The following is a 17,445-nucleotide window of genomic DNA, read 5'->3' on the forward strand; positions in this document are numbered from 1 at the left end:
ATTACTGGCATGGCGAATTTCGGGGATCGCTGGTCAATCCCAGGCATTTCTAGCGACGCTGCCACCTTTATCAGTAACGCCTGGTCTCCCAATACCCACAAGCGGTATCGGGGAGCTTGGAAACGATGGAGTGATTGGTGTGCTCAACGGGAGGCTGATCCCGTTTCGGCAGATGTCGGTCTAGTTATTAATTTCTTGACTTCTTTGGCCACGTCGGGCCTTGCCTACTGGACTGTTAGTAGTTTTAGGTCGGCGATTTCGGCAGGTCACATCCATATTGATGGTAAACCTGTTGGGGAACATCACTTGCTGTCCAAACTTTTGAAAGGCATCCGCCTCGCAAAACCTCCCACACCGAAGTATGTGTCTCTGTGGGATGTTTCGATTGTCCTGAGATTCTTGGAGGCCTGGCCTTCTAATCTTCTATTGTCCCGGAAACAGTTGTCTGCAAAACTGACAATGTTATTATGCCTAGTTTCTTGCAAACGTGTTTCGGATATTCGGGCTTTGGACCTAGCGGGCCGTTCCTTCACGCCTGAAGGTGTTACTTTTACTCTTTCTCAAAGGACTAAAACCAACACCTCATCCATTTCCTATCCTGCATTCCCGGATCATCCCAACCTGTGTGTTGTGCAATGTTTAAAGGATTACGAGGTGAGTACCGCTTCTTTGCGCGCGGATTTGCAAGGTCAGCTATTGATAGCGTTACAGAAGCCTTTTCGCCCCGTAGCCCCAGCTACATTGGCTCGCTGGGTGCGCTGGCTTATGTCCGAGGCAGGCATTGATGTCTCTGTGTTTGGGGCGCATTCTGCTAGAGGGGCAATGGCCTCCAAAGCCTTTTCTATGGGTGTAACTCTGTTTGATATCATGAAGGCTGCAGACTGGTCTTCGGATTCTGTTTTTAAGCAATTCTATTATAAACCTATTGTTAGTGTTGCCTCTGTTGTAATTGACGAGCTTTGAACAAGCATAATCGGAGCCTCCTGTCCTGACATAGAATTCAAAATTTGCAAACATTCGTGACAAGAATTTTCAATTCTATTAAGGACAAGGAGGTGAGGATTATCCCACCCGGACTATGCTTAATTGATATTAGCATGTACTGTATATCGAATTTGTATTATTACAGTTGTGAAGAATTCTATATTGTTTCCCTCCCCTGTATTCTTGCTCCCTTGATGTTGGGATATTACGGCTCTGTCTCTGTTTCAGGTTCCGACCAGAAGTGATCTGGTTTTACATCATGAGCCTCACCTGTCTCCTTGTGCACGGACCCCGGATGTTTCCTCCTTTGCGTTGAAGATCTTGTGGATTTCGGCAGCCTGCCTGGAGCTGATTCTGTTACTTTATTTGGGATTATTGTTTGATATCGAACTTGTCACAGAAAGAAAGAGGAAGAAAGACTGATTTATGGACCTTTTATAGTGTTTCCTGAGGTCATTCCCAAGTGTTCATGGGATTTGTAGTTCTGTTTTTTGATTGGCTGCTGAGCATTTCATTAAAGAAATGAGAAAGCATAATCCTCGCCTCCTTGTCCTTAATAGAATTGAAAATTCTTGTCACGAATGTTTGCAAATTTTGAATTAGCTTTTGTGGAGTGAAGTTGTGCGCCTCGTTTTGTGGAATCTTGGAACAAACTTGTTTTCAATGGAATTAGACTATACTGTGTTTCATCAAACCATTGTTTTAAAAAACATATCGAGCTCAGTCAATGGCATTGTTTGGGTAATTTCTAAATGTGAACTCAATGAATTATTGAATGTCTTTATGTTGTTTCTAATTAGAGCGGTGCTCCTCTATACCTGAGCTGCAGCCAGGTGGGGTGAAGCGCTATCCTCACAAAGATTTGGTGAGTGTTGACTTAGATTTGTAGTAATGACCATTTGATTATTTTGTAAATGGCATATCTGTCACATTGCAATGTATTGTGATATGCTTCTAATGTGTTTTATTTTCTCCTCACTTCTTTACCTCGGACATCACGCTACAACAGGATTGTGGTGGATTATTTAGCCTGCAATTTCAGGAGATATAAGTTTCATTTTTCTTCTGACTATCTCACTATATAGCAGTAGCAACAACCTAGGTCCTGACGAAAGCAAAGGCACACAAGCCTTTTATGCAGAAACATGTTGACCTCCATTACTGAACAGATATTTTGTTAAATCTGTTGGTTTTCCTTTTTTCACTTGGTTTTAGACTTGGAGGAGCTGAGAGAAAACATTAAAGATCAGACCTCTACCCAGCTCTATCCAATTTTATCATATCACTACTCACATTATTTGCACTGCTTTTTCAGCTGCCTAAATCACATTAATCTTATATCTGCACCACCCATTTGTTAATCCAACTGATAACTGGGTTGTCACAGCCACTATTACGCCTTTAGACTGTCGACATATTTACTCCTGGGTAAGGAGTCTCCAGATGATGTAAAAAGGGCGGTACAGATCGGCAACTGATGGGTAAACATCATCTACCCTTGAGGTTTTTTGCCCACGTGTATTGAATTCTGCACAATTGAGCACTGGGGTTCCACACATTTTTTATGAATACAAAAAATGGGTTTTGTTCGAGGATAAATTGTGAGTTGAGTTTGTTCCTTTTTTTGACCACTAGATACTTGTTGTTGTTGATGATAGTAGTGGGGGCGTGGATCTAGTTTTGGGTCACTAAACTTGCCCTTGGACCCTTTTTTAAAAAAATTGTGTGTTGTATTCTTTTATTAGAGCCACGAAGAACAAGCTTCTCAATATGATCCTTAGGGCTCAGGTCCTACTGACTCTGCAGCGATTTGACATACCCTAAGCCCCTCAGATCATGCCCTTTTCAAGAATGCTCATTTCAGATGAGCCTCTCCTGTGACTATGTGTTCAAAATGTTGGGTCTCAGTGCTGCGGTGTGCTTGGAACCCGGATTTTATGTCTGGTAACTACTTCCTCTTTTTTCATACTGCATAGTGTGATTTACATTGAGTTGCATACCAGGTATCCCTAGAGTTAGTGAGCATGCATTTGGTGTAATTGTATCTTAATTGTGACAAGACCGATTTTGCCACATGTTGATGACTACAATATATTTTATTCAAGGACAGTTAAGTATGTGTGAAAACAATATAATTTAACAATATCTCATACTTCCTTTTCCAGTCACAGATATTGGATCTTACAACAAGTTTCATCCTCAGATTGAAGCTGCGCACAACGCAAAAACTGGGGAGGTAAAAAGGTTCACTAGTCTTACAGTAGAGTATTGTCTGATAAAGGACCTTAAGGTTAGATTCTGATAGTAATATCAGTGTTACCATTGCCTCATAGGTCCCATTGACCAGGTGTGTTCTTTCCCGTCTTCTCCTTGATGTACCAATCACCAATACCCCTATTTCCTCCTTTCTTTACTTGCCCACCCCGCATGAATGAAGTGATTTTCCTTATAACCATTGATTTTTGTACGAGCCCACTACTATAAGGAGTTGTGGCTTGATCTGTTCCCATGAGAAGTACCTTAAACTTGCCACTGGTTGTCTGTTTCATTGTCCTGAGTGGGAGGACCTAACAGGGCTTGGCCAGCATGATGAGGTCCCTGTCCTCAAGGCTGAGAAATCTTTACGCAGCAAAGCTTGGCTCAGGTTACCAGGCGTTTATGCATTAGTACATGTAAAATCCCTAGCTGATTGATCCTGACATGGTGGCTGTCTAGCAGACTGACTATTTCTCAACCTGACAGGCAGTCATCATGCTTTGGAAGATGGAAAGGCCAGACCCTCACCCCCCTTAATGAAGGGCTAACCAGTACCAGCTCCTATTACCCATCTTACAACAATACAGAAATCTTGTTAGAACACATTTTCTAGAAAGAATTGCTGATATAGTCAAAAATAAATTACACACAATGTGGACTTCCTGTTTTTATTTTCTTACTGTGAACTCTGCTTTATTTGTAACAAATAAATTCGCAGAGCAAGGGTTTGTGAATTTATTGACTCTGTTATGAAGAGAATTTTTTCCCCTTGTGTTTTGGCTATTGCTTGTTTACCCTGCCCAGGATTGCCATGCCTTGCATGGGTGACGTGGGCAGGAAGAAAATTCATCAATAGCCAATCCCAAATAGGGTAGAACGCCAGATGCATGAAAGGTGGCAATTCTAAGGCAAAAGTGTCACTACCACTTCGGTTGACCACCTATTCCACAGCAAGTATCACTAGTGTCAGTCACTCAGCAGTTCATCTGCTAAATAAGGTGGGTGAAACACAAATTTGGTGGGGCATAGCTGCCAATGAACAGCAGATCTCTTATCCTGATCAAATTAAATTATCTCTGTATGTTTAACTTCTGGTAAAAATATGCTTTGGTGGCAAATTCTCACCAGCTACCTGCAGGTTCGTAGAATTCAGATAAAAAGCATACACCCTCCAATATTAGTTAATATATTTCTATTTCTATTTCTATTTTAATCATTTATAGAGTGCGACAGTTGCCCCAGCCAAGATTCGTCCCAGCGCTAGCAGCAGAAAACAGCAGCAATGATACGGACAACGGTCTACACAGTGGGAAAGAGAAAGGTTTTAATAGTTTTCCTAAAATCTGTGAGATTGTTAAAGAATCGCCGCTCTATAATGGAAAGAACGGCCTCCAGCTCGAGTTTTCCTGACTCGAGGGACCCTCAGGAAATGCTGGTGGGGAGGAACAGAGTTAGAAAGCAGATCTGTCAGTGTGCTAGGGGATCCGAGCTTCAGAATTTTAAAAGCTATACAGAGGGCTTTAAACTCGATCCTTTGAGCCACGGGCAGCCAGTGGAGGCGGCGAATACTGTCAGACACTGAGCAGACTCAATGCAAGCCCAAAAGAGCTCTCACTGCTCCATTCTGAACTCTTTGTAACCTTAGTATTTCTGCCTTGTTTACCCCTAAGTACAGAGAGTTCACATAGTCAAGCCTAGAGATAATTAATGCTTGAATAATGAGCTGTCTGGTCGGAGCATCAAAAGAGCCTAGAATAGGTCTCAGCCCATGCAGAAGACCGAAGCAGGTGCCCGCTACCTTCTTTGTTTGTGTCTGGAAACTGAGCAAAGAATCCATCCAAACCGCCCAAGTTCTTTACCACCTGTTTTAGAGGGGGATGGGTACCTAGATTCCTGGGCCACCAGTGCTCGTTCCACAAGCAGCACCTCTGACTTACTAGCCTGAGGCTGGAGATAATTGCCTGTCATCCAGCTGGCAACTGCCGCAAGATCACCTTGGAACTTAGCGGGGTTGTCCCTGGAATTACTGGAAAGTGCCACCACCAGCTGCTTGTCGTCGGCCTAGGAAACCACCGTCAGACCTCTCTTTTGGCAAAAACAGCCAAAGGTTGTACATACAGTTTAAACAGCAGAGGGCTCAAAGATGAACCCTGTGGTACTCCGTGCTTGATAGGAAAGGTCAATAATGCCCTACTACTGGCGTTAAACCCCACATGTTGTGTATAGTTGATGGCATCTGTTCACTATAAGTCTGGACCAAATGGTCACGTAAATTTCTAGCTCTCTTAAAAGAGAACCGTGGTGGACTTAAATGGGGCTCTACTTTTCTAATTAGGTGGCAGTTTTTTCTAATTATTTCCTTAATACAATTGAAGTCTGTACCAAAAGTCATTACACACGTTACTGGTTGCACTGTGTTTTCCTTTGAGAGTTGTTGCTCATCTTTGTGAAGCAGCGCCTGACGATCATAATACCACGCCCGCTTCATCGCATGTTTAACAAGTCTATACGAATAGTTCCTCAGAGTCAATTTACTCTGCCGAATCTCTGCTTCCTTATAATAATCTTCCCTCTTGGCACAGTTCCATTTTATCCATAAAACTGACCAAAAGGGAGATTATCCTTTAGATTACAGGGATGATGGCTATTATATTTTAATGGCGTGTTCCTAGAGGTGGGCTTAGTAAACAGACTCAGAGACAACATGCCCTTATCATGATTAATAGTGAGATCCAAAAAACTGATGGAGTGTTCATTACTTTCCAAGGTAAATTGCAGATTCTGATCCTGTTGATTCAACCAAAGGTGAAAATTCACCAGTTCAGTATGTGATCCTTCCCAAATTATACAAACATCATCAATGTAGCGTAAATATTTATTCAAATGAAGGACCTAGGGATTGTTATTATAGATAACTCTTTCCTCAAATGCGGCCACAAAAAGGTTAGCAATATCCGGGGCAAAAATTGCACCCATGGCCACTCCTTTCACTTGGGCATAGAACAGACCCCCCAGGATTTTGAGATCAAGCGATTTCGCTGTTTACCACGAAATCGGCACTTTTGTAAAAATGCTGCGATTTTTACAAAAGTTCCTGCGAAATCGGCACTTTTGTACAAATCCTGCGAATATTACAAAAGTATTTACCTCGTATTTACACTTCCTTTAATACACTGGCGAGACCTAAAAATCAAAGAAAGGGTGGGATCTACAATACAGATGTTATGCACAGTGTAAGCACTTGTATGTTAGTCAGGAAATTCAATATTCGAATTAGAAAATTTGCAAGGGATTATATATTTATATATATCCCCGCTTAATAGTAATGTGCCATTACGAGGCAACGTTTCTAAATGCTCTGAATCTTTGTATGTGGGTTTTTGTAAAATATGAGACTACCGTGGCTGCAGTGATTTTTCTTTGTTTAAAAGTTTTGTTTTTGCGCTACTGCATTTGTTACTTACATAAATTAGCAGTGGAACAATATTAAAATCTTTAAAGTGTCCCCCTCCACGGGTATCCCTTCACTTATACATACACATTCTTTTTAGGCCTTCTCAATAAAATATTACTTGTGCAAATAAATGTTTTTGTGCTGCCCCCCAAGTTGTGACACCGCTGGATGAGGTAAGTGCACTGTAGTGCATTTCTGAGGAAAGCGCTGTATACTCGGCACTATTTTATTTACAGGCCGGATACTTTTTTGCTTTGCAGGAACAATGTTGGTTATGCCCGTTAGTATGCCGTTTTGCAAGTTTGATGTACAAGTAGTTTTGCCATAGTCGGCTCACGATTCGTTTGCTGTCAATAGGTCTGAGGATTCCACCCAGTCATTAGCGCCCGCACTATTAGTGGATTGAGTCCCGATCCAAAATCAATGTGACACACTCTGTTGGTAACGCTTTGTACCCGGCAGTATGCACACATAGGCCGGATGTTTAAACTGCACATGGGTTTACTCTCAATTGCGCACTAATATTTGCTGTATCTTGTCACCAGCAAATAAGCACATTCTGCTGAGCGACCGTTCTTTGTCAGTACTGCCACCCACAGCACCTCTAAGCACAACGCGTGGGCACTACCTCGATGGGGATCATGTCAGAGTACCCCATCTGGTATTTTAGCACAACACAGCCCATATCAAAGTCACAGAGGAGGGTGTTATTTCTCCATGAGGAAAACGCACTCCCCACACAGGCACTTATAGAATGTGACGTGGCATTATAGCTATGTCAATTAAAATACGGCCTCATACCAAGAGCCCGTTTAGAACTCTTCTAACATATTGGACAATGCCGATTTCGACTCTTGTTTTTCCTCACAGCATTTCAGGGATGGTTCCCAGGACCTGTGAGCGAGCACCGCCACAGGTTTACCGTTTTTATGCTTTCATTCTGCTTCAAGGAGATTCATATCCTGTTAACAATTATAAGAAACTTCAATTGATTTGAAGTAAGTATGTACAACTTTCGGATCATACAGTTACTGAGCCTAAGATGACTCAAGGCTCATATTGTTTCCCTTTCTCTCATTTAGGAGCATCTTGATACAGCCCTACATCTAGACTGAATACAGTGGATTTTATCCCCTGTCTTTACCACACGTAGGTATTCATACCACTATGATTCTTTTACAACACACATACCACTGTAAATATATTGCTTACACATCGTTTATCGCCCATAGGTGCTCCCTTAGTCCTGAAGCAGACCCCACCACAAGGACCACTATTTATCCTGTAAGAAGGGGTCAAAACGTCGACTACAATCCAAATACAAACTCTAGCGACACCAAACAAGAAAAATTCAGGGTCCTATAGAGCTATGTATTAAAATGGGAACATTATGATCATGTATGGAAACATATACAACGAATAATTTTGATGTATATATGTCACCACTACCTTTCCTGGTCCCTCAACTGCACATAAACACTTTATCCCCATCTTCCTTTCCTTCTATTTCACCTTGAGCACTGTATATATACTAAAAGATTTTTTACAATTCTGAACCATTGAGCATATGTAAGATATTGTTAGATGCTTTGATTTGTACTGCATCTGTTATTTTTTAACAATGCAAAGGATTCAGAAGTGGATCAAATGACCACATTTATATTTGTATTGTGTGTTATTGTAAATATATACATAACTGCTCAAACTGCCACGACCACTTTGTATAATACTGTACTTGTTTAACCCAGGTCAGGTAGTATATATGGGTTACCCCCTTTATATACAACACGATAAGCAGGGTTTGTCTACCTTATATTGTCATCAAAAAAGGGAGGGGGTTGGCTGTCTTCTCTGTGAAAGCAATAAGAAATGAGAAATGGCTGTAAAATAAGGCAAGCCACAAGGTTTACTTCTCCTGCCGTTTTTAGCAGTATAACGTGCAGTGACGCTGTCTTAAGTTTTGCAAAACCTACTTGGAGCGCAGTCTCTCCATGCTTCTTGCAGTCCCTCCCATCCTGAATATTACCGGCAGGACCACCGGAGCTGTTTTAAGTTGCTCCGTCAGCTCCATAGGATAGGTGTGTCCTGATTGGCGTATAAGTCATTCAGTAAAGGGCGCTGTAGACATGCCGAGACTGACACCATGTTTGCCTACTAAATCTAAAGAAAGAAGCCAAAAACGGTATCCTAGATTAAATCTATTGTGCCGTGCGAATAGAATTCCTGATTAAATTTATATTTTCAGGCCGCAGTTCCATCCATTTAAAATGGCCTTTATAATAGTGGGATCGCAATTGGATTACTGTGGAAAAAAGATTTTTTCATCACTTTCGGAAAACTAATGCACTCACTCAGGCTTTCATTTAGTAGTGGAAAAGCTCATATGGTTGTAGCTATGGTTAATATCCACATGGATGTGTTGGGGTAGTCTTTTGGTGAACCTGGGAGACTCTCTTTGGGTCTCTGTGCTCCACTGGTTTTCAACCAAAATGATAGCGATGAGGACTTTTAAGATGTTTCCCTTCATGACTATGTATGTAGACCATTGTCCCTTCTGATTAATATATCTACAGCTTGGATAAGGCAACTTTTGTGTTCATGACTGGGCTGTGAATGGGTCGAAGGTGGTCCTATTTACAAACTTGCCATATAAGCTAGCTCCATGAGAGAGGCCACTGTACTCAAGTTTTATGTGGACTCGTATTGCTAAGCAGCATAGTGTTCACAGTAATGGTCGACTGCTGAGATAATTATGTTGTACAGACCTAGAAATGGCTTAGAAAGGTTGTGGATAATGTTTTGGTTTAGCGTCTTATGGAAAATGTTGGGAGCGTCGTCATGTGGCAAACCAAATAGCAGAGCTGCCTTTAGGACTGATTTGTTATTATCCCTCCTAGTTCCAAAGTGAAGGTCCTGAAAGTAGTGGTAGCAAAGATTCTTCCATTGCAAAAATGCTGTTAAATGTTCATATGTGTGCCGCTAAATGTCCATATTTGTGCCCCTAAATTTGCAAATCCATGCCGCTATATCCTGGGGGGGTCTGATAGAAGTAATTGTTAAATATAAAATAATTTTACTCCAGTGCAATTCTAGCACATCCCACAGTAAAATCCGTCGGGACCTGATGAGGGCGTATACGAATTTCTAGAGTTTTGCTTATAACTTTCAGAGCCTCCGCCTGGGGTATGCTCGTGTATAAGCTTTCGATGTCCATTGTGACAAGAATATTTTGTAGTGGATTATAAGGCTCTCCTTCCAACTTAACAATAACATCTCTACTGTCTTTAGTGTACAATCTAGTTGCAGGGACAAAAGGTTTTAGAAAACAATCCACATATTCTGCCAGTGGTTGTAACACTGACTGGCAATCCGCCACAATCGGTCTCCCCAGCGGGTGTTGACTATTTTTATGGATTTTGGGTAGCGTATAAAACGCCGGAATCATATAGTCTTTTTTGTTCATATATTCAAATTCTTTTTTACTCAACCATAGTCCTTCTATTCCTTGCGTAGTCAGACATAACATTTCTCTACGAATTCTAGCAGTAAGGTCACCTGTCAGTTTCAAATAGTGTATGGGATTATTTAGTTGTAGTAGGGCTTCACGATCATACTCTGTTCTGTCCTGTATAATTATCCCACCACCCTTATCTGCAGGCTTCACAACTAGATCATTGCAGCTAAGGGGGTCCTTAAGATTTATTGCTCTTCCTTAGGGAAATTGAATTTTATATATTTTCTTGTTTGAAACACCTCTTCTATTTCACTCAATACCACATTCTCAAATGTTATTAATTCCTTTGGCATTAAGTTTGTTACTGGAAAAAAGATTGATGGACATTTAAGCCCGCTGGTATTTTTTGGATGGCAGCCACAGTGGGAAGGGAATGACGTCATTATGAAGTTTCTTTTTCTATTAAACGCGAGCCACGAGTGAGTCGGACGTGGGAGGACCAAGCTAATGCTGGTTCGGCTGTAAAAGTAAGTGTGATGCCTAATAATGTTCCATTCACGCTCGTTTGCGGCTTCTCGGGCTTTGTGAAGGCTTTTTCTAATATGCAGCCTCATGTTATTTTCAGGTGATGATATGCTGCCAAAAAACGAAGGACTTGTGAGTATGTTGCTACATAATGGCACCATGGGTTGGTTTTCTAAAGGTGGTGAAAGTTTCACACGGACATTGGATGATTTTTAGTTGTTTTGCTTTGTGTTTCAGGTTAATGTATGTTGTATTGAATTGAAGACATGTAAGTATAGGCTATGAGGAGTTTATATGAATTTCTGTCCAGAATATGCTTAACCTAATACTGATGCATGGATTTTTCGGTGCGTTGCGAGATGGATTGAGTCCCGATTGGGAGTTTCTTTCTATGATATTCAGATTGAAATTTTGTGATTTAGTGAATAGTTTTGATAGCTAGCTTAATAGTTGACACAGGTGTTTTATTGGGTGTTTTGTGGCACATATGTGAGAGGTGGCATGGTTAAGGGCATCACTTAGCTTGCACTGGTTATAAGGACTACAGTTGTTGTCTTGAGTGTGGAGCAGCGGATACCTTTTTGTATATACAGGATGTTGAGTATGTATATATGTTGTATTATATTAGATTTGGATGTGCAACTAATTCCATTCTGATGATGGTCTCTGGGATCTTGTTGACCGAAGTGGGACCGAAACGTCGACGAAAGAACACCGTCTTGTTTATATAGATATATTGATTACACAGAACATGAACTATATGCAATGTTTTTTTTAATTTCATGTTATATGGTGTTTTGCTTTCCGTATGATTTATAGGCAAGAGGTGTTCAAGATACTACAGTGAAATGAACGTAAAATACCAGTAGTATATATGTTGCATTTTTTTATTTGCATTTTTGAAAAAACTATTGGAATTAAATAGCCATAGTTATAAATGTTGTTTCTCCCTGTATGAATACATTAGTGATCACGTCTGTGACAAGCTTTGAATTTATAATAGATGTAGAATGATTCCCTTACCGACAAGTGCTCTTTTTGTCAAGTACAATGACCAGCACAAAACCCGTTTTGCGAGGGGTCGAGTATATTACTACTGGTCAGGTGGTCAGAAAGAATGGATTCAATATATGCTTCCACAATTAGTAGTTCAGGGGAGCAGTGAGATTGGCCTGAAATTCTTTGGGTTTTTGACATCCAGGGAAGGTTTTTTAAGCAATGGCATACTCTGGCTTGTTTCCATGCTGTAGGTACAATCGCCAGACTGAGTGATTTGTTGATCACTGACCAAGAAATGGAGAGATGGTAGGTAAAATTCTCCTGAATTGGTCAGGTTTCAAAGGATTGGCCGATGAACCTGATTGAATTTTTGCGCAAAGAGCAAATAGCCGGTCCTGCTCAATCTGGGAAAAACCTCTAAGGTATTCAATTTCCTATTACTAGGTATTTCAGGGCAGTCCAGAACATTTGTGAGAACGCCTTTATAGATGTCTTCTATCTTTTAAAAAAAGAATAAGGCAAGTTCCTCACATTGCTGATTCGAGGAAATTAGTGGGCCAGCCATCTCTGACTTTTTAGATCTGACACAATGGAGAAGATATTCTTTGCGGGATTAGTACTATTGCTAATTCTTAAGGCATAAAAGGCTGCACATGCAGTGTGAATTGCCCTGTGATAAACCCTTACTGCTTCCCGATTGTGCACTATAGATAGAGGGTCAAAGTCCTTTCTCCAGGATCTTTCACATTTTTTGCAAACTTTTCACAGTAAAGCTAGCTTTTCATTGTACCAAGGATTGGACTTGGACATGCGATTAAGGGACCACTTAACTGGAATCAGCTTATCTAGTGGCTGACTGATCCAGTCAGAAAAGGCAAAACACGCTTTGTCGGGATCTGTCGACAACTCTGGGATGGAGCTCGAAAGTAGTGTTTCAAATTAATCCCAATTTAGCTTATTCCAGGGGCATTTTAAGGAATAGGAGTTGTGTAATTTACATTTGGGAACCATGCCCTGAATGCACAAATGGACCAAAAAATGGTCCAACCAGGTCATGGGTACCGAAGATTGAGTCGTCAGGGAAGGAATGTTGGTAAAAACCGGATCCAGCAAGTGAACGGCTGATTGAGTGGGACCAGGAACCCGATGGTACAACTGGCAGGCCGCTAAGTCCGCCATTAAGTTCACCACATCCACATCAGCGTGGTTATCAAAATGAAAATTCAAATCTCCCAAGATCGTAAAATTGGGAGAGTTGGCCACCAAGGTGCAGACAGTATCAGTGAACGCTACCTTAAAGGATTTGGATGGGCCTGGTGGACGATATATTAGTAACCCAGTCATGGTATTATTGGGATTAAAGGTGATTTTGAAATAAGCACATTCAAAGCCTACAATGGGCTGTTTAGTAAAGGAACAGGCAGAGCCGGTTTCCAAAACAGCTGCAATGCCACCACCTCTTGTGCCTCTATTAAGAGTTTGAATAACATAGCCCTCCGGAAGTACCAGCCCTGGGATTGCCACTGAGTCTTCTGAGAGTCAAGTCTCCGTTAAAAACAGGGTATCCGGCATTTCGGTTTCCAGAAGGTCATAAACATCCGCCCAGTGTTTAACCAATGAGCGGCAGTTAAGATGAAACATTTTCAAACTCTTGCCTGGGGGAAAAGGACAGTCCTGCACATCAGCTGGGACCATAGATGTCAACCTACACTGTTGGCAGCTAAAAGGACCCTCTAAATCCTGTAGCCCATGGACTGAACAGATACTGGACAATGTTCTAACTGCTAGAAGTTCCTTCTGGGAATAGGTGGGCTGAAAATTCCCAAAATTGGCAGCATGTCCGGCATATGAGGCTGGCCCGTGCAGACGTGCTTGCCTTTGGCGCGCCGGCAGCGCACCCGCTGCGCAGCCGGACAAGCATGCTGAATAAATATCCCCCAGTAGCGGAAATGACTGGAGGAGGGCGGAGCCACGTCCCTCCACACAAACAGCACACGCTGGAGTGGACCGAGGACTGGCTAAATAGAAGTGGGGAACAGCAGAGGTGAGCAAGTTTAAAACAAAGAAAGAAATGCCCAAATATACACAAAGTTTAAAACTTGGCATCATTAGCATGGGTTTTCCCTTTACCTCCTGTTATTTTGCTGTGTGCGTTGGACTTCGCATTTGCGGGTCTAGATTGCTGTTCAGTGCCAAATAGGCCTGAGTGGTTAATTGCGCTCAGCTCATAGAATTTTGGCAATTCCGCGTTCCACAGAGAACGTGGAATTGCCGAAAATTCCATGATCTGCGGCGTATCAGAATTTTTTCCATGTTCGCGCTTTCAAAATGCATGTTCACACCCGTGGGAACGATTTACCGGTACAACCTATCCGTGTGCGTCTGGACGCGTGATCCCGCGAGAATGTGCAATCGCACACACGTCATTCGGACACGCTATCGGACACCCGCCTTCGCGAACCGGAAACACTAATCGAGAGCAGGCGGGACAAGTCTTAAAAGATGGCCACGACTGCATGGGCAAGTTTGCGATATATTTCCCCGGGAGCACGCAAACAGCAAAAACGCATTGCGAACGGGTGGAACAAGCAATTCCAAGTGCTCACAGAATTCTTCGTAGCTCCCAGGGATTTTTTACCATTTCCCGGGAACTTTGCGTAAAGCGACTACACAAATTCCACCCATCCCTATTGCCAAAGTGCAAGTGCTGCCTGTAAATGGTTGTTATGGATTCATGGTTCCATGATTGGTATATTTGATTTACTAGTCAGTGCCTAGCACAATGCACTGTGTGTGCCCAAGGCCTATAAATCAAATGCTGCTAGTGTGCTTGCAGCACTGATTGCTCCACCCACATAAGCATCCTGTAAATGTAACTCAGACCTGCCCCTGCAGTGGCTGTGCGCAGTTTGGTACTGCCATGTCGACCTGACAAGTGCACCCACATGCCTGGCACTAACCTTCCCTTTACTTATATGTTAGTCACCCCTAAAATAGGCCCAACATACCCCTGTTGGCAGGGCAGAGTGCAGTGTACGTGAGAGGGAGGACATGCACTGATGTATGTGTTATATCCTGATGGTAAAATAGGGCATATTTAATTTTTCACTATTGTAAGACTATCTGTCCCATAGGAGAGAATGGGGAGTTTGCTCATTACATCTTATTACTGCCCATGGGAGCAAGATAGAAAAATAAAGTTTGATATGCCTGAACTCAGAATGCTAAGATGCTTTTTCAGTGGGGGGGATTTTTACATTCTGTGTTTGAAAATACCACTTTTAGAAAGTAGGTATTTTCTTCCCTAACCATCATCAGCCTCTGCTAGGTTGTGTATTGACTGTCTGGCTTTGGAATGACAGGGGCTAGGGATGTGCATTCTGTTCAGACAGCCACTTGGGGGTTGTGATGTGCCCTGACTTTCCAGGGTGAGTCACGGCTGGGTTGAATAGACCTGGGCTGCATTCGGAGTAGGGGGAGGAGATTTCTTTCACACCTGAATCGGCCTGGTCTGCCGAGGACAATGCTGTCTCCACCTCCTGCCAGGAAGCTGCACCAGAGAGGACAGAACTGGTTTTGGCTGGGCACAGAGCGTACTGCCTCAGAGCACAAAATATTTTGTATTATAAAAAGAGAGTCCCAGACCCCAGAAATCAAGAGGAACCTGAGCTAATGAGAAGAGCTGTAGAAACTGAGGAGGAATACTGTCCCTGTGCTCTTTGCTATCTGAGGTTGGTCTGCAGTGGCTACTTTCTGCAAAGGAGAAGGATAAGGACTTTGATGAGTGCTGTGTTCTTGGTTGAAGAAGATCTCCAAGGGCTTGAAGAAAGTGCCTCTTGTTCTGAAGTCTCAGTGAGACAAAAACTTCAACCCCAGCTCCCCTGAACTTCCTTGCTCGCAGTTATGACCTGCCAAGAGGGTATGTAGCTGTTCTGGGCCCCTGGAGGTTGTTCTGGGTGGTGGTAGCTGAAAAAGCAATGCAACGACGAAAAGCGCAACACATCCGTACCTGCTTCCGATGCATCACCGAAGAAACAAAATGTAGCACCTGCTTGAAGCTCAAAAAATTGCCGAAAGCTGCATCGGGTAAACCGATCTCTGAAGTCCGTGATCACAGAACTGATTCTGACGCAAGCCCTGCTGTGGGGCAGCAAGAACCCATGCAACATCCTGGATCGTAATGCATCACATTGAGGTGCCAGGTCTGTCGCATTATTGGGGGACGCAGTAAAAAAACGACGCATCACCTCCCCATGCAGTTAGAAACTGATGCAACACCTCCTGTGCTGTAAAGAACCGACACATCACCTCCCCTGCTCAGCAGTAAGGAACCGAGGCATCACCTCCTGCGAAGCAAAGAACCAATGCATCACCTTCCCTGCATGTAAGGAACTAACAAATCACTTTCCCTGTGACCCTTTTTGTTTGTGTGCATGATGCATCCAAGGTACTTTGTGTGAAAAGTGTTGCATCTCAATTTGCTTTGCACAGAACTATTTCTACCATTTAAAAGTCATATTTCTATTACTTTATTGTGGATTTTTGTCATTTTAGTTTTGTTTGGTTTATATTAAGATTACTTATTTTTCTAAATTGGTGTGGTGTTCATTTGTAGTGTTTTCACTGTATTGCTGTATTTGTCCACAAATGCTTTACACAGTGCCTCTGAGAGAAGCCGCTCTGCTCATGGCTAGCTACCAAGAGGGTAAGCAGGGGTTATTTTTAGAAGTGGTACCCTGACCAGGAAGAAGGCTCCCTACTTGGACAAAGGTGCAAACCCCTGACAACTATAGATCCCCATCTCTAACAATATATAGTCAACACTTGTCTGATTTTAAAATGTGCTTTCATTTTTTAGTTATTATATGACACATTGCCATATAAGTGAAGTCTTATTGTGCAGAAAAGAAAAGTGCATAGGCACTCACAGCTTATGCAGCAACTTTTCCACTGCTCTCGAGTTCTATATTTAAAGGCAGAACAGTATTTTGTAGGGACAAACGTTCACATTCACAGGAATCCATTTTACACCACATGCTTGTAGAAATCTGCCTTTTCTACATGGTCATCCAAGATCTTTTGCCTTTTTATGGATCTTTTTTTAATGGTAGTTGAGCAGGGGTAAAGTGCTTATGCGCCCCCTTTAAATATGGTTACATTTGATTACCCCTGACATAACTTACTATATTATAGTGCAAATAATGCACCCAGGACATGAAAGTTTAATGCCATAGGCCTATTATGTATAGCATGCGTGCAGCAGCCTAAAAACCTGCAGTGAATCCTTTCAGCATAACCCATTTTTACAGGCAGAAAACCTTACTTTTAATTATAAATAAGTGACCCTAAATATACCTTTTCACCTTCAAGCACAACATGTGCAAAATACCTTGAAATATTCTTCCAGTCATGAGACGCCAAATGTTATTTTCACTTGCAGGGCTGTAGCTGAACCCTAGTAAATGTTAAGTACGGAGTATGAATTTTAATCTGTAACTTTTTACAGGTAATTCCTAAAATAGACCTTCAGTTACGATTCTTTACATTTAGTAAAAGTCCAGTTCATTGGCTGAGTTCATTTTTCATGAGCAATTGTAAAATATAATTTTAAGAAATGTACTTTTTACCTGCCTGCTGCATCTGGGTGCTAATATGCATTAACCTGCCAGCAGATGCCAAGCAACTGCTGGGAACCTAATGAGGGTTGAAAACTGTTCCCAGAGCAGCAAAAAGGGCTTAGACCTGTTGACTGGATGGAATGGGTGTGGGGCAT

This window comes from Lissotriton vulgaris, chromosome 7 (assembly GCF_964263255.1).
Source record: "Lissotriton vulgaris chromosome 7, aLisVul1.2, whole genome shotgun sequence".
NCBI lineage: Eukaryota > Metazoa > Chordata > Amphibia > Caudata > Salamandridae > Lissotriton > Lissotriton vulgaris.